General features: G+C 42.6%; 1 protein-coding gene across 1 annotated transcript in view; it reads left to right on the top strand.

Annotated features, from left to right (window-relative positions):
- MYO3B (myosin IIIB) overlaps window positions 1-23,112 on the top strand; it is a 502,779-nt gene that overhangs the window by 243,776 nt on the left and 235,891 nt on the right. The gene's annotated exons all lie outside the window — the stretch shown is intronic.

Raw genomic sequence — 23,112 nt, 5'->3', positions numbered from 1 at the left:
CATCCTGGCTAACACGGTGAAACCCCATCTCTACTAAAAAATACAAAAAAAAGCTAGCCGGGCGAGGTGGCTGGCGCCTGTAGTCCCAGCTACTTGGGAGGCTGAGGCAGGAGAATGGCGGGAACCCGGGAGGCGGAGCTTGCAGTGAGCTGAGATCCGGCCACTGCACTCCAGCCTGGGCGACAGCCAGACTCCCTCTCAAAAAAAAAAAAAAAAAAAAAAAAAGATCAAAGTTCGGAAGCCTTGGAGGCAATTAGCCCAAAATGTAAAAGGAGGTCCAGTGCTGGACTCCTCAATTTTGAAAGAGGAAAGGACGTTTGTTAGGAAGACTCCTAAGAGATGTTGGCAGTGGTCTGACTCCTGATCTTAGTGGTGGTTACATTATATTTATTGTGTGGATGCTTGCATTATATTTATTATGCTGTACATTTATGTTTTGCATACTTTGTGTGCATTCTGTGTCACAGTAATGTTGGTTTTTTTTTCCCCAAAAGATAGAGAAGACCCTTTAAAATGCAAAGAAAAAAAAAAAAGCTTGACGTAGTAGCACATGGCTAGAGTCCCAGCTACTCAGGAGGCTGAGGCAGAAGGATCACTTGAGCCCAGGAGTGCAAGGCCAGTCTGGGCAACGCAGCGACACCCCCATCTCTGAAAAAAAAATTAAAATTAAAATTGTTTAAATGCAAAGAAAACCTTTAATTTCTTTATCAAAGGATTCCTGACACTTAAGTTGAGGTTTTCTGGTAGCTAGATTGCCACTGTCCTTTGCTTTCAAAAGAGCCCCAGGATCACTTTCCTATTCCTTCAAGTTGCCTCCTCTCTTGGCTGCTGGGCAGATAACAGTCCTTCATTAGTATATATCAAAAACAGTATAGTCATGCATAGCTTAATGATGGGGAGCTTAATGATGGGGATGCATTCTGAGAAATGCATTGTTAGTTGATTTCATCGTTGTACAATCATAGAGTTCTTACACAAACCTAAATATGATATAGCCTATGATACACCTAGGCTATATGTTGTAGTCTACTGTTTTGGGGCTGTAAACCTGTACAGTATGTTACTGTACTGAATGTTGTAGTTAATTGGAAGACAATGCCAAGTATTTGTGTATCTAAACATATCTAAACATAGAAAAAGTACAGTACAACTATGGTATAATAATGTTATGAGACCACCAGTTTATATGCAGTCCATTGTTGACCAAAATGTACATGGCACATGACACTACTGGGGCTTGATTTAATTTCTTATCAAGGTTGAGAGGATAAACTATGTGTTTACATGTGCAATCATAATATAAAATCATAGATAGTAATCCAGTTGGCATTTTCTTGTTTCCAGCTCCCATTTTCCAGAGTGCTGAAGAGATTAAAAACCATGAGGAGTAGAATAATGAGGCCCAAGGTCACCAGAAGACAGGGCTTCTCCCAGGTTTCTGTAGCCCCCTTCTGCTGACAGCCACTTGCATCTGGTTGTGGAGGTGCCTGTGCCTGAGAGGCACATTCTCACTGCAAGGTTCTCAGTGACTTTCTGGTAAAGGGAGGCAGCCACAGTCAATATGAATTCTCTCTGTTCTCTTCTCATGCTTCTGCAACCAGCCTTCTGCCTGCAGATGGGCCACTTCAGACATGATGAAATGTTCTTTGTAATACTTCCTATTGATAGGAAATCCTCTGAAGATTTTAGGTGTGAAAATTTGAAGTAGCAGCAACACTGCTTTCTAACCCTTCAGCTGGAACTTTTCAAACTGAATAATCTAAATAGAAAAACATTAAAAGGAAGGATGTTATAACAGGGTTTCAAGGCATATTTTCCTGTTTGGGGAATGTTCCACTTGCTACTAGTAAACTGAGAGAAAAGCTTAAAAGGCTCAGGGGAAGAAAGAAAGAGGATTTCAAAAAGAACTTGAAAATTCATTTTTGTCTTTGAATCATGAATTCTGACTTCCAAATAGTAGTTTGGGGTGTTAAAGAAGTTGTGAACTTGGGAGAAACTAGGAAAAATAAGAATAGCACCAGAGGGAACATTCTCTGAACCTCAAAGTTTGATTTTTGCTTCAGAACTAGAACTGAGTTTTACACTCATTGCCTTCTTCTGTCTGAAAACCCAGGTCTCTTCCATGGAATTTGATTTGCAGTGAAAATCAACAATAAAGTATCTCTTTCTTGACTTCTATTTGCTCTTCTTTTTCTGGATGGGGAGGGGACAAGATGAGCCCCCACATTGTCATATTTGTAAAGCACTATAGCACCTTCACTGCTGAAATCCTTGCTGTCAGTTTTGGGAGTCCTGATTCTGTAATGCCCAAAATGAATTAAGCTCTTAAGAAAGCGCCTTTTGGTATCCATCTCTCAGTTTCCATTTTCCACTTATGGCTGTTGCTCTATCCTGACAGTCTAGCAAAAGGGTCTGGCAGATGAGCTGAATCTAAGTGATGAAATTTCAAGGCCACAGACATGGATAGTGCTGGCTTTTCCTGAAATGGAGGCTCTGATGAGCCAGCTCCATCAGGGAGCCTGGGGAGTGAGTTCCTCCTTACAAAGAGACCCACTTCTTTCTGTTTAATTTGGGAGTGTATCTCAGTCAATCGATAATTATGTATTTGGAATCTGTCTAGATATGGTGCTGTGCATAGGTTATTTCTAGAAGTAACACAACAAAGTCCCAGCTAGAATGGCCAGAGATCAATAGTGCCAAATCCCAAAATGTGTAAAAGATGAACAAAAAATCTAAATTCTGAACAGGCATGTAAATCCATAAGTGAAGCAATATAACAACTATATCCATACAAATAAAAATAGAAGGGAAAAGTCAGGGAAATGTCATGGGTCAACATGAGGAAAGACTTCTTTTAACTAAGAAAGGCTTGTTGGAGTGGTGTTTGTTGTTTGTTTGTTTGTTTTTAGTAGGAGACTAGAGAACATTGGACAGTCTGGGAGTAATGAGGCATTCTAAGCCAGGGCCTACAGCCCTGGAAAGGAGAGGGAGGTGGAAGTTAGATGATTAAATGAATAGGACAAGGAGGAAAGAACTCTTTGGGCAGAGGGAGGGTGTGCAGAGGAAGAAATGATGGCAGGCTGCTGAGCAGAGGATGGCTCATGATGCTGATGTGAACTGCTGTGAGTGGTTGGGCTGGGCTCTTGAAGAGCACAGCTTTAGGGTGAGAAAGGAAAACTTGAACAAGGGTGTTAAAGACTGACTAGTGAAAGCCAGGGTGCACCAAGGTATTGTGTGTATAGCTGTGTATGAATAGGTGCTCAATTAATACTTTTACATTCTAGATTTAGATTTAGGGTCCAGTTTGAGTAAATTTTTGTATAAAATGTAAGGTTAAGGTGTTTTGGTTTTTTTCTTCATAACTATGTCTAGTTGTTCCAAAACCATTTGTTGAAATAACTATCCTTTCTCCATTGAATTGCTTTTGCACTGTTGTCAAAAATCAATTGGTTATTATTTATGTTGGTCTGTTTCATTGATCAAACTATCTGCCTCTTCACCAATACCACGCTATTGCAGATTTATAGTCTTTTTTTTTTTTCTTTTTCTTTTTTTTGAGATGGAGTTTCACTCTTGTCTCCCAGGCTGGAGCGCAATGGCGTGATCTCAGCTCACTGAAACATCCATCTCCCAGGTTCAAGCGATTCTCCTGCCTCAGCCTCTTGAGTAGCTGGAATTACAGGCCCCCGCCACCATGCCTGACTAATTTTTTGTATTTTTAGTAAAGATGGGATTTCACTGTGTTGGCCAGGCTGGTCTCAAACTCCTGATCTTGTGATCCACCTGCCTCGGCCTCCCAAAGGGCGGGGATTACAGGCATGAGCCACCACACCCAACTATAGTAAGTCTTTTTATTGAGATGGAGTTTCACTCTTGTTGCCCAGGCTGGAGTGCAGTGGCGCAATCTCGGCTCACCGCAACCTCCGCCTCCCAGGTTCAAGCAATTCTCCTGCCTCAGCCTCCCTAGTAGCTGGAATTACAGGCATGCGCCACCACACCTGGCTAACTTTTTTGTATTTTTAGTAGAGACACGGTTTCTCCATGTTGGTCAGGCTGGTCATGAACTCCTGACCTCAGGTGATCTGCCCGCCTCAGCCTCCCAAAGTGCTAGGATTATAGGCTTGAGCCACCATGCCTGGCCCAACTATAGTAAGTCTTAAAATCAGGTAGTATGATTCCTTCAACTTTATTCTTTTTCAAAATGGTTTTGGCTATTCTAGCTCCTTTGTCTTTCCATATAAATTTTGAATGCAGCTTGTCTGTATCTATAAAAAGTCCTGCTGGGATTTTGCATTGAATTGCGTTGAATCTACAGACAAATTTAGGAAGAATTGGCAACCTTGCTGTGTTGAATATTCCATTCCATGAACATGGTATATCTACTTATTTGGATCTTTTTTGATTTATTTAATCAATATTTTGCTGTTTTCAGCATACAGATCCTGTACATGTTTTGTTAGATGCAAAACAAAGTATTTCAGTTTATAGAACTAGTATAAATGGTTTTTTTATTTTGATTTTAGTTATTCATTGCTAATATGTAGAAATACAGATGATTTTTGTGTACTAACTTTGTCACTCACAACCTTGCTAAACTCACTAGTCCTAGAAGTCTTTTTGTTTTTGTTTTTGTAGATTCCTTGGGATTTTCTGTATAGACAATCATGTTGTCTGTGAATGAGAACTCTTTTGTTTCTTCCTTTCCAATCTTAATGCTTTTTATTTCTTTTTCTTGCCTTATTATACTGGCTAGGACTTCCAGTATGATATTGGATAAAAGTGTTGAGAGGAAACATGTTGCTTTGTTCCTGATCCTGAGGAGAAAACCTTCTGTCTTTAACTATTAAGTATGATGTTAGCTGTGGGTTTTATGTAGGTGCCTTTGCACTTACTGTTCCCTATTTTTTTTTTTTCCCTAAGACATACCCATGGCTGACTTCTCTTTATTCAGATCTTTTCTCTAAACCTACCTTTTCTGGCTATCCTATCTAAAATTTCAACCTATTCAACATTTTATATCCACATTCCTGTTTTATTTTTCTTCTTAGCATTTGTTATTACCTTACATATTATATACATTTTACTTATGTATCGTGTTTATTGTCTGTCTTCCTTCACTATAATGTAAGCTCCAAGAGGGTAGGGAATTTTTATCTCAGTTGTCCATTGCTGTGTCCTCAAAGCCTTAAAATACATCTGGCATATAGTAGGCATTCAATATATTTTTGCTCAATAAGTGAATAGATAGATGAGCCAAATCTGTGCATCCACCTGCATTGTTCCTGTTTGCTCTGTCTTCCCTCTATGTATTTTTTTTCACAAAGATACCACATGATCAATGTATCTATCTTCCTTCTGGTCTAAGGGCTTCTGAACCATCCCTGCTCTTCTTACAGATAAGATGCTCCCTACTTGTACGCAGCATCCCTGCCTCTCTTACCTCCACAAAGATTTTGATCCTGTAGGTATTTATCATTTCTTCTGCATATCTGTTTATTCCTCTTAATGTGATTGTTCTTATCAACATAGTAGTCTCTTTCATCTTTTCAGTCATTTCTTATGGGTTGAATTGTGTTCCCTCCAAAAAAAGATACATTGGCCAGGTGCGGTGGCTCACGCCTGTAATCCTAGCACTTTGGGAGGCTGAGGCGGGTGGCTTACAAGGTCAGGAGATTGAGACCATCCTGGCTAACACAGTGAAACCCCCTCTCTACTAAAAATACAAAAAAATTAGCCGGGAGTGGTTGCAGGTGCCTGTAGTCTCAGCAACTTGGGAGGCTGAGGCAGGAGAATGGCTGGAACCCAGGAGGCGGAACTTGCAGTGAGCCAAGATCGCATCACTGTACTCCAGTCTGTGTGACAGAGTAAGACTCCATCTAAAAAAAAAAAAAAAAGAAAAAAGAAAAGATATATTGAAATCCTAAGCCCTAGTACCTCAGAATGTGACCTTATTTGGATTTAGGGTATTTACAGAGATAATCAACTTAAAATGATGTCCTTAGGGTGAGCCCCTAATCCAATATGAATGATGTTCTTATAAAAAGGGGAAGTCTGAACACAGAGACACACACAAGGAGAACACCCTGTGAAGTTGAAAGCAGAGTTCATGGTGATGCAGCTACAGCATCGCTCACCTGAACCTGCTAACTGAACTCTGCTTCTCCACTTGCCTCATTTGGCCCAATAGCCATCTTAAAAGATACAAACAAGCCAGATGTAGTGGCTCACGCCTTTAATCCCAGCACTTTGGGAGGCCGAGGCAGGTGAATCACTTGAGGTCAGGAGTTTGAGACCAGCCTGGCCAACATGGTGAAACCCTGTCTCTACTAAAAATACAAAAAAATTAGCCAGGCGTGGTGGTGCATGCCTGCAATCCCAGCTACTCGGGAGGCTGAGGTAGGCGAATCACTTGAACCCAGGAGGCGGAAGTTGCAGCTAGATCATGTCATTCCTCTGTTTAAAGTTTCCACTGGATCCTCATCACATCTAGAATAAAATCCACTCCTTTTTTTTTTTTTTTAAACCTACAAACTCCTATGCAATCTGTCCCTGCCTGTATCTCTGTCCTCACTTCTTTGAAGTCTTTCATTTACTCTGTTTTCATTTTGTTCCTTAAGTATTCCAAGCCTTTTCCTGACTCTGTTCCAGCTGCTCACTCTGCCTGGAACATTCTTTCCCCAGATCTTTTTTTTTTTTTTTCTTTGAGACAGGGTCTCACTCTGTTGCCCAGGCTGGAGAGTGCGGTGGCATGATCTCGGCTCACTGCAACCTACGCCTCCCGGGTTCACACCATTCTCTTGCCTCAGCCTCCCGAGTAGCTGGGTCTACAAATGCGTGCCACCACACCCAGCTAATTTTTTTTTTTTTTTTGTATTTTTAGTAGAGACAGGGTTTCACTGCATTAGCCAGGATGGTCTTGATCTCCTGACCTCGTGATCTGCTTGCCTTGGCCTCCCAAAGTGCTGGGATTATAGGCTTTCCCCAGATGTTTATGGGTCCATCTCTTTCTTGTGGGACGGAATTTAAGCTCAGATGTCACCTCCAAAGAGAGGTCTTCTCTGTCTACCCAATGGAAAGTAGCCCCTCTCTTCCCCACTCATTCTATCACATCATCTGTTTAACTGTCTCCTTCAAGAGCCAACATACGTCTATCTCTATCCCTGCCCCCACTCCATGCTAGCTGGTAAACAGCTTGAAGATAGAACCCTTATTGGTCCTGTTTACTACTGTATATCTGTGACCCAGAGCAGTGCCCAGTGCATAGAAAGTTTCAATAAATATTTGTTAAATAACTCAGTTAACTACTGCAAGATAGAAACTAAAGTTGAAGTCCAAGTCTGGACTGCCAATCTAAGGCTCTGTATTAGTATACTAGGGCTACCACGTCAAAGCACCACAAACAACAGAAATGTATTGTCCTCATTCTAGAGGCTACAAGTTCAAGATTCAGGTGAAGGCAGGGTTGGTTCTTTCTGAAGGCTCTGAGGGAGTGTTTGTTCCAGGTCTCTCTCCCAGCTTCCAGTGGTTTTCTGGCAATCTTTGGTGTTCCTTGTTTCTCCACCAACCCTCTGTCTGCCTTCACCTTCACAAGGCGTTCTCCCTCCACATCTGTGTTTAAGTTTCCCCGTTTTATAAGGACATCAGTCATAATGGATTAGGGATCCACCCTACTCCAGTATGACCTCATCTAAACTTATTAAATCTGCAAAGGCCCTATATCCAAATAAGGTCACATTCTGAGGTACTTAAGGATTAGGACTCCAACATATGAATTTTTTAGGGACACAATTCAATGTATAACAGGCTCTTTTTGAGTGGGAGGGAATGGGGGACTGGGAGAGCTTAAGGTACTGAGGCATCACCAAGGAGGAGGGAGTGGGGCTGCCAAGCCCTAGGCCTGGGTAAGGTTGGGACCAGATTCCTGAGTTTAAATCGCCCAGTCCTGTGGGCGTGCAGAAGGCTTCAGTGAGGTCAGGTCTTAGTTTGACCTTCATGTCATTGCCAGTATATTGTCCCTAGTGAGTTGGGATTGCTCTCATTTGGGCCAAAAGAGCTAGAGAGCCCTGGTTTCCATGGCTGAGGGGGCCTATGTGTCTGGCTTGCAGGGCAGAGGAGGGCCCATGCACCCCATACTTCCCTTGCCCTCCTGTGTTATTTCTGAATCTGACAATAAAGCATTGTCGGTTTGTCTTTTAAAATAACTAAGCATGCCATTAAAATGCATCTTTTTAGTAGTAGAGGCATTATTGTATTAATATCATCACTACTAAATTTTCTCTTTGCAAAACTGGAATTTTAAGCTGGAATCTGGAGGGGTGTGATTTCCCTGGAAAAGAGTTTCTAGACCTCTTTATTTGGGAAAAGTGCATCCCTAGATCTTCATAAAAACTCTAGCACCTAACTGAAAAATACAGGAGCTGTTAACAACAGCCAATGTTTACAACAGGGTGGAGTGTGGTGCTCGGTCCAGACCTGTTTTCCTGGAAATAAGGCCCATGATGAGAACAGAAGTCCCTGCACCTCATATTCTAAGTTCAGGAAAGGTCTAAGAGTTTTTACCTCCATCCCCTGGCCCTGGGCCCCCTGGGGGCAAAGGGAGAGTATGCTTTTCCTCCCCCAAACTGGGGGAAGGAGGCAGTTCTCAAAAGAATCACTAGTGAAATTTGGAGGCAATTACTTTAAATTAAAAAAAAAAAAAAGATGCTTACAATTCCCCTAATTGGATGCTTGCTTAGCTAGCAAAATACCTAACCTTTCCCTTTGTAGGGGAAAAGGGAACTAGAGAGCAAGAGATGTCATGATGGGGAACTGTCTCAGTTCTTCAGGAAAATGGAGGGATCCTTTGTGAGCCCACAGCCCCACCATTGTCTGAGGACATAGAAGAAATCAAGGGCTTCTGTCTCATTGGGAACCAGATAGCGCAAGGCAAAAAGATGCACACATCAGATAAATGTACTGTGAGTGTTGAGCTCAGGGTCAGTTAAAAGACGTAGCCAGTCTGCCAAGGGATCATATATTAGTTTGACATGGTGCTGGAGGAAATCCCCAGCTAGTGCTAGAACCTGCAAGCCTCCGAGGATCAGGATGCACTTTTCACATATAAAGAGGTCTGGGAAACTCTTTCTTTTATCTAGGGCTGCCAGAACAAATTAACACAGACTGAGTGGTTTAAACAATAGGCATTTACTTCTCACAGTTCTGGAGGATAGAAGTTGGAGATTAAGGTGTCAGCAGGTTTGGTTCCTTCTGAGGCCTCTCTCCGTGGCTTGCTAATAAGGGCACCAGTCATAATGGATTAGGACCCACTCTTACAGCTGCATTTTAATTTACTGTCACCTCTTTAAAGACCCTATCTCCAAATACAGTCACATTCTGAAGTACTGGGGGTTATTAGGGCTCCAACATGGGAATTATGGAGAAGAAACAACTCAGTTGATAACAGATCATTAAGAGCCTGGGTAGCTGTTGAGTGTGAACTCCTTAATTGTGGGGCATGTAGGGACTACCACCTTTCCTTATAAAGCCCAAGGACCATTGTGGCCATCCGGAGCGGAGTGGGTCTGCAGCATCCCCCAGTCAGAGAAGGAGAGCTCTGCTCCTCTCATCCCCACTCCCTCCGCCACACCCAGGGAGCTAGCCTAGAGATAAGGGGAGAGAAGAACCCTCCAAGCCATGAAAGTCATACATCCAGCCTGGGGGCAGAGGGAAAGTGGAGGAAAAGCTGTGAATTGATGTAATATTAAAGGTTAAGAACAAACAAGAATGAGGTCTGGTGGGGCGGCTCACGCCTGTAATCCCAGCACTTTGGGAGGCCGAGGCGGGTGGATCACAAGGTCAGGAGTTCAAGACCACCCTGGCCAACATGGTGAAACCCCCGTCTCTACTAAAAATACAAAAATTAGCTGGGCGTGATGGTGCATGCCTGTAGTCCCAGCTACTCGGGAGGCTGAGGCAGGAGAATTGTTTGAACCGGGAGGTGGAGGTGGCAGTGAGCCAAGATCGCACCACGACATTCCAGCCTGGGCTATAAGAGGGAGACTCCATCTTAAACAAACACACAAACAAACAATGAATTGTCAAAACCATACTATTTAATAGCTGAAAAATCTATGAAATGGGACTATGATGCAGTTAAGGAGCTGCATCTTCACAGAAAGCTGAGTCCACATAGGTGAGGGAAGTTAGAGGGAAAAGTGAAATTGTTTCTGGATTGCCCCCAGAGAACTGACATGTCTCAGTGTGCTGATTTCATGCCTAAGGCACAAGCAGAGAACCACAGAGCTTTTGCAGACCTGATCCTGGGAGGCTGGCAGGTTCTATCACTAGCTGGGGATTTCTTCTAGCACCAACCTGGAGTGGGTGACAGATTCTTGTCTCAGGGAAAGGGCAATGACACAGAGAGTCCCTTGTGAATAATGGAACTAGCAAATGTTAATTACATGGGCTCCTCATCTCCATCAGTCTGCAGCTGGAGCTGTGCAATTCAGCACATTGGTCTAGCCAGCTGCACAGTCCTGTCTCATGTGACCATCTTGTCTGACTGACAAGAACATAAATGCCATGAGAACAGAAACTTGGTCTACTGTTTCATTTATATACCAAACATGTAGTCAGTACTGGTCACATTACTTCACAGCTCCTTGCTAATTGTGCTTTTTATAATTACTTCTGCTCCCCACCCCGACCCCTCCCTCATCACCACAGCTTCCAACCTTGCCCTTCCTCTGCCTCCCCAACCTTTTTGTGTTCAAAACTCAGTCCTAGCATCACCTCTTCCAGGGAGTTTCTAGTCTGGGTTGGGTAAAATTCCTGGTACCACTAGAATTTAAGTTGCATTAGGACAGGGATTTTTGTCCATTTGATTGGCATCTCTTTCCTTTGCCTAGAAAGAAGTGTGACAGGGGGTGCTCAGAGAGTCTTTCTGTCCAGATAGAGTGCGATTTGTGGACAGTTTCCTGGTAGTGCTGGGAACATTTTGAAAGCACATCACAAATGTGGGTCATCCTGTGATTTATGGTGCTGGCTGGAAGCCCACCAGAATCAGATCTATTTTAACAAGTTGTGAAATTCAGAAGGAGCTCCATTCAGAACTTCATATTCTGAATGTAGAGAGATGAGTATGAAGCCCTTATTAGGACTCATGCACCAGAGGAGTGCAGATGTACTTGCCGTTACTTCTGGCATCTGAAACCAATTGCTGGCCCCCTTCCTGGATTGGGCGGGGTGGGGGCTTTCCCAGAAGCAAACAGTACACTTGTGGCTAAAGTACAGATCTTGAAGCATGAGAACCACGTACTCCCCTCACATCACTTCCCTCTGAAACGTGGCTGTCTGGGGGTTCCACCCAGCCCTCTCCAGCGCCCTGACTCTGGGTGGATGTGTGAGGGTGAGTCCCCTCTTACTGCCACAGCGTGCCGGGAGGACCAGAAGCTGCGTCTGTGAGATGTTGTGAGGGCTGTGCCCTCTTCTGCCCTTGTCCTGGCCTCATCTGGACAGCCCCAGGAGGAACTTCACACCTTCCTGGCTCTTCCCCGTTAATGTTTTCAGCCCTTGTTTAGAAGCATCTGATTTTCTTTGTAAAGTTTATTGAGGGTAAAATATGTGTGTGATGTGGCTGTGGAGTGAAAAGAGCATCCCTTGAAATTATTGTTGCCTTTTTCCCCCATCCCTGAATGCTTTTAGGTTTTAATTTGTACTCTGCAAGTGCTGTTTTGTTTTTTGTTTAAGTGTACGTGGCTTAAGTGTTTCTTTCGTTTTTGAAATTCTCCATGCAGTTTCTCCTACCCTATCAGCGATGGTGGAATGAAGAACTCTGGACTGTAAATCAGGGGACAAGCTAAGAGCTACCTGAACTGGTACTTTGCATCAGGCAGATTTGATTTAAAGTTCTGAGCAGCTTCCACATCTGCAAAGTGAGGGATGTGCATTAAGAAGAGCCTCCGAGGCTGAGCACGGTGGCTCACACCTGTAATCCCAGCACTTTGGGAGGCTTAGGCGGGTAGATCATGAGGTCAGGAGATCGGGACCATCCTGGCTAACACGGTAAAACCTGTCTCTACTGAAAATACAAAAAATGAGCCAGGCAGGCCGGGCGCGGTGGCTCAAGCCTGTAATCCCAGCACTTTGGGAGGCCGAGACGGGCGAATCACGAGGTCAGGAGATCGAGACCATCCTGGCTAACATGGTGAAACCCCATCTCTACTAAAAATACAAAAAACTAGCCGGGCGAGGTGGCGGGTGCCTGTAGTCCCAGCTACTCGGGAGGCTGAGGCAGGAGAATGGCGGGAACCCGGGAGGCGGAGCTTGCAGTGAGCTGAGATCCGGCCACTGCACTCCAGCCCTGGTGATAGAGCGAGACTCTGTCTCAAAAAAAAAAAAAAAAAAAAAAAATGAGCCAGGCTTAGTGGCAGGTGCCTGTAGTCCCAGCTACTCGGGAGGCTGAGGCAGGAGAATGGCATGAACCTGGGAGGCGGAGCTTGCAGTGAGCCAAGATTGCCCCATTGCACTCCAGCCTGGGTGACAGAGTGAGACTCCGTCTCAAAAAAAAAAAAAAAAAAAAAAAGTCTCCAGATTAGATGGAACCTTAAAATTGAACAGACCAATCCCTAATATCTCTAGACCAGATGTTCAGTCTTGAGTTACTCTGTTGTTGTTGTTGTTATTTAAGGAGATGGGGTCTCACTCTGTTGCCAAGGCTGGGATACAGTGGTATGATCACAGCTCACTGCACCCTGGAACTCTTAGGCTCAAGTGATCCCCTGCCTTAACCCCCAAGAAGCTGAGATCACAGGCATGAGCCACTGCACCTGCCTGACTTACTCCGGTTTGGAAGTTTTTACTTGGCTCTCTTTAGAATACCTTATGGGACAATGCTGTACAATGAAATGTAAAATGTTCTATTAGATACTTTTTTTTTTTTTTTTTTTTTTTTTTTTTTTTTTTTTTTGAGATGGAGTCTCTCTCTCTCTTGACCAGGCTGGAGTACAGTGGCTCAATCTTGGCTCACTGCAGCCAAGGTTCTGCTTCCCAGGTTCAAGCGATTCTCCTGCTTCCGCCTCCCAAGTAGCCAGGATTACAGCCATGTGCCACCATGCCCAGCTAATTTTTGTATTATTGGTAGTGGCGGGGTTTCACCATGTTGGCCAGGCTGGTCTCGAACTGACCTCAGGTGATCCACCCGCCTCGGCCTCCCAAAGTGCTGGGATTACAGGTGTGAGCCACCATGCCCAGCAGTCACATTGTTTTAATTAGCCACATTTTAAAAGTAATAAATAACAAGTCATTGAAATTAATTTCAGTAATAGATCTTCAACTTACATATCAAAAGTATTATTCAACATGTAACCAATATAAAAGTTATGGAAATAGTTTACATTTTTTTGTACTAAGTCTTCAAAATCTGATGTGTATTTTATATCTCTGGCACATTTCAATTTAGACCAGCCATATTTCTTTATTTTTTTCTTTTTCCTTTTTTTTCTTTGAGATAGGGTTTCACTCTTGTTGCCCAGGCTGGAGTGCAATGGCATGATCTCGTCTCACTGCAACCTCTGCTCCCTGGGTTCTAGTGATTCTCCTGCCTCAGCCTCCCAAGTAGCTGAGATTACAGGTGCCTGCCACCACGCCTGGCTAATTTTTTGTGTTTTTAGTAGAGATGGGGTTTCACCATGTTGGCCAGTCTAGTCTTGAACTCCAGACCTCAGGTGATCCACCTGCTTCGGCCTCCCACAGTGCTGGGATTACAGGCATGAGCCACTGCGCCCAGCCTAGTTCAGCCACACTTCATATGTGCAGTAGCCACCATATTGAGCAGCATGACCGCACAGAATCACTGCATTGGCCACAGAAGTGCCTCATTCCTGCTCTCGAAGAGAAATTCAGAAATGTCAATGAGCCCTTCTTGTTGATCCTCCCAAAGAAAATAAAGTGAGGTGGGAAAGGACAAAATAAATTCTGCAGATTGGCTTCTTCATAAAATATTTGTTTTCTTGTGTGCAGACTTGACTTCAGATTATCTCCCAGTGTGTAAGAGACATTATTGTTCCCAGATTTTCAGAGTTTCAGCAAAAGCTTTTTTTGTTGTTGTTGAGACAGAATCTTGCTCTGTCTCCAGGCGAGAGTGCAGTGGTGTGCTCTCAGCCCACTGCAGCCTCTGCCTCCGGGTTCAAGTGGTTCTCCTGCCTCAGCCTCCTGGGTAGCTGGGACTACAGGCGTGCGCCACCACACCCAGCTAATTTTTGTATTTTTAGTAGAGATGGGGTTTCACCATGTAGGCCAGGATGGTCTTGGTCTCTTGACCTCGTGATCTGCCTGCCTTGGCATCCCAAAGTGCTGGGATCATAGGCGTGAGCCACCACACCAGGCCCATAGCAAAAGCTTTTTAGCAGTTTCCTTGGTTCTTTTTGGAGAGAGAGGTGTTCCATATTACCAGTATTGAGCAATGTTTTCCAGAATGTTTTTCTTGAAACACCACATTTGTGTGGTGTGAAAAGGTGTGAGCTGAGTAAGATTTCCATGACCAGAAAGTGTGGGAAATATAGATTACGAATATCCAATAGGTATCTTTACTGCGGAAATACCAAGAGATGGCTCCCGTGTACCAGACATCCAAAATCAGTGAGATCCTTTTTGTGAGAAGCACCTTGAGGGTCAAGAATCATGTGGGACCTGCTAAGGCAATGCTGATCAGATGATCTCCCTGAGTCTTCCTTTTCCAGGACATCCTTCCAGTGTGGATCTTAAATCCATTTCCAAAAGTTCCTCTTGCCTTCCTGGCTCTAAGGCCCTGTTGCTACTGTGTCTTTGAAAAAGAAAAATTAGGCCAGGCACGGTGGCTCATGCCTATTAATCCCAGCACTTTGGGAGGCTGAAGTGGGTGAATCACAAGGTCAAGAGTTTGAGACCAGCCTGGTCAGCATGGTGAAACCCTGTCTCTACCAAGAATACAGAAATTAGCTGGGCACGTTGGTGCGTGCCTGTGGTCACAGCTACTCGGGAGGCTGAGGCAGGAGAATCGCTTGAACCTGGGAGGCAGAGGTTGCAGTGAGCCGAGATCGCACTCCAGCCTGGGCAAAAGAGCAAGACTCCATCTCAAAAAAAAAAAAAAAAAAAAAGAAAAACTAAAATAAACTTTAAATAATGAGTTATGATAATGACTCTAATCTTGGGAAAATTAGTGTCTGTTGTGAATCAGATTCACCATCTTCCCCCAACACATTTTAATAGTTCTTTCATAGGTCCTGAATAGTACAGTGAATGTATATTTTAAGTGGAAGTTCAATTTAGAGCTATTTTGTTTTTTTTCTTTAATTATCCTGCTAAGTATAGCAAACATAGCAGCTTTGATTTTTCAAATGGTCAGAATACAAGAAAAAGAAATTCTGCTTCTCTCTGCCAGCATCCTTCTCATTCAGAGAATAGAAAAATGTTCCCATTTGAGATGAAAGATTCTTTACTTTTTCCATATTTATTTCATATTTCAATAGCTCATGCTGGAGAAAAGGTCTCAAAGCCATTTATAGTTTATTAAGTCATCCCACTCTAAAATATTTTTATAACGGGGCTTTCAGGTCATTTCCCTACCTTAGTAACAGATACCTCCTGGCACTTTAAATCAAATAAATTAGAAACAAAGCCATTATAATTATCTCTCTGCTTAAAAATGGATTAAAACTTCACATTTTTCCCCAGGAATTTAGGTCATGTTAATAGAAACTGTATTTTTCTTTTTAGAACACAAGACCGCCTTCTAACAGTCTGATCCATATGTTAGAAGCATATAAAGTTAATCATTTTGCTTTGGTGCCAATGTGTTGTGTGCAAAGAGAAGCTGTAAACCACAGCTGTGTGGAGTACCAATTGTGAACTTTACTGGCTTGCACATGTGAGTCATCAGTAAACTAAATTAAATGTTGCTTAACTGAACTTAAGAGCTGGAGGTTGCAAGGGAAGACGGCTAAGATTTTATTAAGGTTTGAATTTAGTAGAGTGGTTCCATTCTTTGCATTTCGCAAGGGACTTCAAGTTATACAAAAATCAAATCAACTGTTTTCCAGATGATTCGGTTTGGCTTCTCCATAACAATAGTGATTGCCTGGTAATCAGTGGGAATCACTGTTCAGTTGACCTAGTTTGGTGTGTGAATAGCCAAAAATCCAGACACCCTCTAAAATCAGTTTGGCCAGGCAGCAATCCTGTCAGCTACTCAGTGGTCTTCCTTGAATAAGATCAAAATTCCTGAAATGACTACATTGTGTAATGGGAGCATCTTGATAGGTTCTCTGAGGGTTACTACTTAGTGCTATGACCTTGGGCAACAGACTTGAACACTCGGCCTCAGTTTTCTTTCTTTGTGGACTGGAGACATGGCTCACAGGGTTATTGTATTAAGTAATTCATTTAAAAACACTTAGCACAGTATCTACCACATTGTACACCCTCAAAAAAGTTAGTGTTTAAGTATTGTTAAATAAATTTTGATCTGGAGCAGAGTGATAAATATGAGACAAAAGTAAATAGATTTCCCCATTTATTTTCTTAATCTCTGATTTTTTTTTTAACAATAAAGCAGTAGATAACACTTCTTTATCCTCTTTTTTTCTTCCTCTGTCTTTTGTTGAGAGTTTGAGATTTCTGTGTTTACCTTAAGATAACCAGGGGATGCTGGGGCTCATGCCTATAATCACAGCTACTCAGGAGGCTGAGGTGGGAGGATTGCTTGAGCCCAGGAGTTCGAGATGGCAGTGATCCATGATTGTGCCACTGCACTCTAGCCTGGGTGACAGAGTAAGACCTCATCTCTTAAAAAGAAGATATAAAAGAAAGAATAAAATAAACCTCCAAACCTTATATTATTCAATTTATTTACTTTTTTCCTAGTCATCCAATTCAACATTTAAGAAGGCTTTAGGCAGTAGAAAATTGGATGGTCTGTAAAACTCTGATTAACCAAAACTCCTAATTAATAGCAGTTTTATAAATTTCAAAATATATGCTGAATTCCATAAATTTGTATAATTATTGTGTCAATTATTAATAAAAATAAAATACATATGTACATATGCTGAAGAGATCATTACTTAGCTGAGCCAACTGATTTAGCTGGAACTAAAATTCCTTGGCTAACTAGCACCTCTAAAAGTTCCATGTGGCTCCAATCAAATTCTCTGCACCATCAACATCTGCATCTCCACTCGCTGTTGAAAACTCTGTTAACTATAAATTTTTAAATTTTTTTTGAGATGGAGTCTCACTCTTGTTGCCCAGGCTGGAGTGCAGTGGCTCAATCGCGGCTCACCACAGCCTCTGCCTCCCGGGTTCAAGCGATTCTCCTGCCTCAGACTCCTGAGTAGCTGGGACTACAGACACGCGCCTCCACACCCGGCTAATTTTTGTACTTTTAGTAGAGACGGGGTTTCACTATGTTGGTGAGGCTGGTCTTGAACTCCTGACCTCATGATCTGCCCGCCTTGGCCTCCCAAAGTGCTGGGATTACATGTATGAGCCACCACGCCTGGCCTAAACTCTGTTAACTATAAATTTAACAGAAACACTTTATTCCTCACGCTCAGTAAACATTCATCCAGCCCTCTGTGGTGGATGAAACCCAGGTACTAAGAAGGCAAGTAAAGTCACCCAAGCTCTCCTAACAAGTATGTGACAGAGCTGAGACAAATCCCCAGTGGCTTGACCCCAGAACATACATCCTTTTTTCTTTTAATTGTTTTTAATTCTTTTTTTTTTTTTTTTTTTTTTTTAGACAGAGTCTCGCTCTGTCACCCGGACTGAAGCGCAGTGGCTGGATCACAGCTCACTGCAAGCTCCGCCTCCCGGGTTTACACCATTCTCCTGCCTCAGCCTCCCGAGTAGCTGGGACTACAGGCGCCCGCCACCTCACCCGGCTAACTTTTTGTATTTTTTAGTAGAGATGGGGTTTCACCGTGTTAGCCAGGATTGTCTCGAACTCCTGACCTCGTGATCCGCCCGTCTCGGCCTCCCAAAGTGCTGGGATTACAGGCTTGAGCCACCGCGCCCGGCCTTAATTCTTATGTTTAAGTTTTGTAGGTACTTAGTGGGTATATATATTTATAGCGTACATAAGATATTTTGATACAGGCATTCTCTTTTTTGGAGTTGGAGTCTCACTCTGTTGCCCAGGCTGGAGTGCAATGGCGTGATCTCAGCTCACTGCAACCTCTGCCTCCTGGGGTCAAGTGATTCTCCTGCCTCAGCCTCCTGAGTAGCTGGGATTACAGGTGAGCACCACCACACCCGGCTAATTTTTGTATTTTTAGTAGAGACAGGGTTTCACCATGTTGGGCAGGCTGGTCTCGAACTCCTAACCTTGTGATCCACCCACCTCAGCTTCCCAAAGTTTTGGCATTACAGGCGTGAGCCACTGCGCCCAGCCGATACAGGCATTCTTTTTTTTTTTTTTGAGATGGAGTCTCGCCCTGTCACCCAGGCTGGAGTATAGTGGTGCAATCTCAGCTCACTGCAACCTCTGCCTCCTGGGTTCAAGCAACTTTCCTGCCTCAGCCTCCCGAGTATCTGGGATTATAGGCACACACCTCCACGCCCAGCTAGTTTTTGTACTTTTAGTAGAGACAGAGTTTCACCATGTTGGCCAGGCTGGTCTCCAACTCCTGACCTCGTGATCCACCCACCTCAGCTTCCGAAAGTGCTGGGATTACAGGAGTGAGCCACCGCGCCCAGCTCCAATACAGGCATTCTTAACCACTGACTGCACCTCTGCAATCCAGGCAGCAAACCGCTTGAGCAAAGAGTCTGAAATATGAAAAGATCTTGTGACGGCCAGAGACCAGTAAAGAGTTCATGGTATGTGGAGGGAAGTAGGGTAAGCTAGTGTCTCCTTTTAGAGGGCTTTGGATGTCATGTTCAATTTAAAAATTTTAAAAAATATTCAGTGCCACACCATTCCTTCACTCATTCACTCACAAATAATTATTGAATGCTTACTATATGCTAGGTATATTGTACTAAGCACTAAGTATGAGGTGCTAAATACAATAGACTTAGTATTTGCCTTCATGCAGCTTAGAATGGGGAGTCATAGACAGTGTTAGATTCATGGATAGCTTTCAGCATTGCATCATTAATTAACATCTTTGCCTTTGATGAGACTTTCTCTAGAAATATTTAAACCATAAATCTATTTCATTCAGGTTTGTTTTTGTTTGTTGGTTTTGTTTGTTTTGTTTTGTTGAGATGGAGTTTTGCTCTTGTTGCCCAGGCCGGAGTGCAATGGTGTGATCTTGGCTCATTGCAACCTCCGCTTCCCAGGTTCAAGTGATTCTCCTGCCTTAGCCTCCCGAGTAGCTGGGATTACAGGCATGCACCAGCACACCCTCCTAATTTTTTTATATTTTTAGTAGAGACAGGGTTTCTCCACGTTGGTCAGGCTGGCCTCAAACTCCCGACCTCAGGTGATCAGCCTGCCTTGGCTTCCCAAAGTGCTGGGATTAGAGGCATGAGCCATTGCGCCCGGCCTTCATTCAGTTTTATCATTTATCCATGGTGCTACACTAGCCCTGCAAAATGGTTCACAGTCAGTTGCTCACCTCCTCAGGATAATGAGCCGTAAGTGTTCTTGGGTGATTGAAAGAAGAACCTGTGATACTGATGTTTGCCAAGAGGCAGTAGATATAATCTGTCTCTAGGCGGCAAGGATGGAAACACTCTAAAATGTTCTTCTAGTTCATTGTAACTTTTTCTTTTCTTTATTGTCTATGTGAAGGCTTAGGCAAAGGGCTCTTTGCAAGTCTTACAGCAGTTGTTGAAGAAATATTTTTTGAATTAATGAATGGGAGTAGAAATAGATACTTAGTAACTGGCTTCAAAGAGGTTGTAACCTTTATAAGAAGCCAAATCATTTCTAAAGATTAATACTAATATAAGATAGCATGTTTGCATCGATTTTAAAGGACTCAGACACAATTGTACTGACTAGCTACAACCTCTAGAATTAGTGTAGAGTTGTGATGCTTGTAGATTTCCTTCATCAGATAAATAATCTTTGCTGGCCTTTATTCTCATTAGGTTTCCCTCTTTCAAAAAATAAAAATCAGTAATTGCATCACAAGTCTGTCAGATAATACTTTAATTTAGAAAGTTTTTTTGAAATCAGTTGTTTTGGATAATACAGTATTACAGTTCTATAAAGCCAAGGTCTCCAAAAAACAATGCCTGTGCTTAAGAATATAAGTTATATTAACTTCATTCTTCAACACCATGAAACATATAAGGTTCAATGGAAGAAGTGTTTCTGGGCACTGGCATTTTATGAATGGGTTATACATATATCTATGAGAAATGTGTGTGCATGGGTGTACAGAAACATTATAACAATGTAGCTTAGATATGAGTGATGCTGGCCAATTGGGCACATTGCAAGTTTGGTTTCCTGTAGAATACAACCTGTTTCAGTATGCCTCTCCTTATTTTCTGGATTCTCAAGTTGCTACAGTTTTTCCCAAGGATGTACACATACACATGGATGTTTATACTAGGTCCTTATATAAAAGAGCTAGTGACATGGAATAGTCATTCTTTAAAATATAGCAAAAATAACTGGTAAATGTGAAAATTAGACTTGGATACCTGTATATCAAAAGCTAACCTTGAGTACTTTCAGAGACCCAATAGAAAAACAAAACTCATGTAAGTGATTATTGCCTTCACATTAGCACCCAGTTTTTCAAAATGGCTGGTATTTGCCAATATGCAAACAGAAGCATCATCTTTTACTAGAAGAATAGATGCTATAAAGATGTTGAAAAATGAACACCTCGAATTCATTAATCTTAAAAACATTGCAGAAAGGGAGCAAAAAAACCATACCTCTGTCTCCTCTCTCATGTGCTAAGAAACAAGAATGATACTAAAACATCAGAGAACTGAATAAGCTCACTTGAGCCACAATAGCAAAGTAAAGAAGGAGGAATAGCTGAAGAGATCATAGCAACAGAGCCGTTGCTGGTTGCCTGCGTTAGCTATGAAGAGAACACTGGCAAATTAAATATCCAGACCTCTGTAAAACCACTATCTAAGCTTCCTCCATTTATCTAAGCCAGGCTATCATCACCACCCACTTCTGTTGCCTACTGAACTGCTAAGAAATAATACATTTTGCAGATTTTAGTTTTATCATCTTTATTTTGTTCTTTCTTATTTCCCCCACTTCAGGGGTCTTTTAGGATATATTTCACACCTATAAATAAAATTTCAGAGCTGGATCGAAGCCTAACACTGCTTAATTTTTTTTACTCCAACTTGCATCTAGTTATTGCACTTACTTGTTTGCTTGTTGTTTAGCATGTTGTTGGTTTTTGAACAATACTGTTTACTTCCTTGATTAGCTCTCTGATTTATAGCTTAGGTAAAGCTCACACATGTCCTGGCCACAGATGTCACACAATCTTTTATTTTGGCGCCAGGTTGACATGACACACTGTTTGTTGTAGTTCCCTTTCAGAGAACAGTCCACCCCTGTCTACACCACATGCCTGGCATTGATCTAGGTGGAGCTACGTAGCCACAAAGCGTGTTCATTATGGGCACCATGACGGAATGCCATGACACACATGTGCAGAACCACTGATCTTCTCAACCTCCTCATTTGACATATAATACAAGTGGGTCATAAAGAGTAGACGTGATCTCCTTAAGTCAGTGGCACGTTTGGGATAGGAATCCTCGTTTCTCACTTTCCAGTGTCCTTTTCATTGCTTCCATGCTAAAGAGGGAAACTCAGAAAAAGCAGTTATAGTTCCAAGCACTGAATCATACTCCTGCACAATGGGAAGTTAACAGCGTCTTGTTTGCTGAAGCCCTGTGTAACTTTCTCAGGCTTAAAAACACAAGGAAGCATAGGTGTTGTGGGAAATTATATGACTGACCTGCCATCAATCGATAAGGTATGTTGTGCAAATCTTCTAGGGAGGGATTTTTTAATTTGAAGTAATTAGTTTATTCGCTCCTGCCTGAGCATTTTATTTAGGATTCTAAGACTGTGGAATGTAACTTCTCTATAAGTAACTACCTGACCCATATGAGATTTTACTTAAGGCCAGGCGCGGTGGCTCAAGCCTGTAATCCCAGCACTTTGGGAGGCCGAGACGGGCGGATCACGAGGTCAGGAGATCGAGACCATCCTGGCTAACACGTTGAAACCCCGTCTCTACTAAAAAAAATACAAAAAAACTAGCCGGGCGACGAGGCGGGTACCTGTAGTCCTAGCTACTCGGGAGGCTGAGGCAGGAGAATGGCGTAAGCCCGGGAGGCGGAGCTTGCAGTGAGCTGAGATCCGTCTGGGCAACAGAGCCAGACTCCGTCTCAAAAAAAAAAAAAAAAAAAAAAAAAGAGAGAGATTTAAGACTTTGGCCGTATCAGTACTATACTAACTGGAATGAGTCCCCTAGTAGCTCGTATCCAAACCATCCACCTTTGGCCACACAGATGAAGGGGCATTCTACCTGAAGGCCACCTGAAGAGCAGAACAGACTTCTGTTCACAGTCCCACCAGTGACTTATGATACCTTAGCAAAGCCTTCTTACCCATATTTTCTTCTCCCCAAAACTGTCCCCATAGGTAGTATTTTTACTGGAAGGGAGTGGTGAGTAACTTGTTTTTATGTTTGCAAGGGTAAAATAATAAATGTTTTAATGCTATTATTAAATGTGTAATTTTAAAATAAGCCTTTCAAGCTCTCTGGAACCCTCAGGTTTACATTCTGTATCTGTCTTGCGCGTGTCTTCCAGATACAATACCTTCCATTTCCTGTCAAACTCATGTTAAGCTTTCAAAATCTAGTTCATTCATTGCGTACTCTTCGTTGTTTGTTTTCCTTATTTTCTCATGAAAACTTAGTATGCTGTCCCCTCGTGTCACTTTATTCAGAGATTTATTCTAGCACTCACCGGTTTAAATCACAATGAATTGTTTACATATCAGCCTTTCCCCTTCCCCCCAAGAGCTTCTCTGGGCTGTCTTCTCCTTAAAGAACTGCATAGTTGGCTCTTGAACAATGTTGATTTGAACTGTGCAGGTCTACTTATGCACAGGTTTTTTTTTTTTTTCCAACCAAATGCAGA

This window comes from Rhinopithecus roxellana, chromosome 14, assembly GCF_007565055.1.
Source record: "Rhinopithecus roxellana isolate Shanxi Qingling chromosome 14, ASM756505v1, whole genome shotgun sequence".
NCBI lineage: Eukaryota > Metazoa > Chordata > Mammalia > Primates > Cercopithecidae > Rhinopithecus > Rhinopithecus roxellana.
The sequence above is the reverse complement of the archived record's forward strand: the minus strand, read 5'-3'. Positions and strand labels throughout refer to the sequence as shown.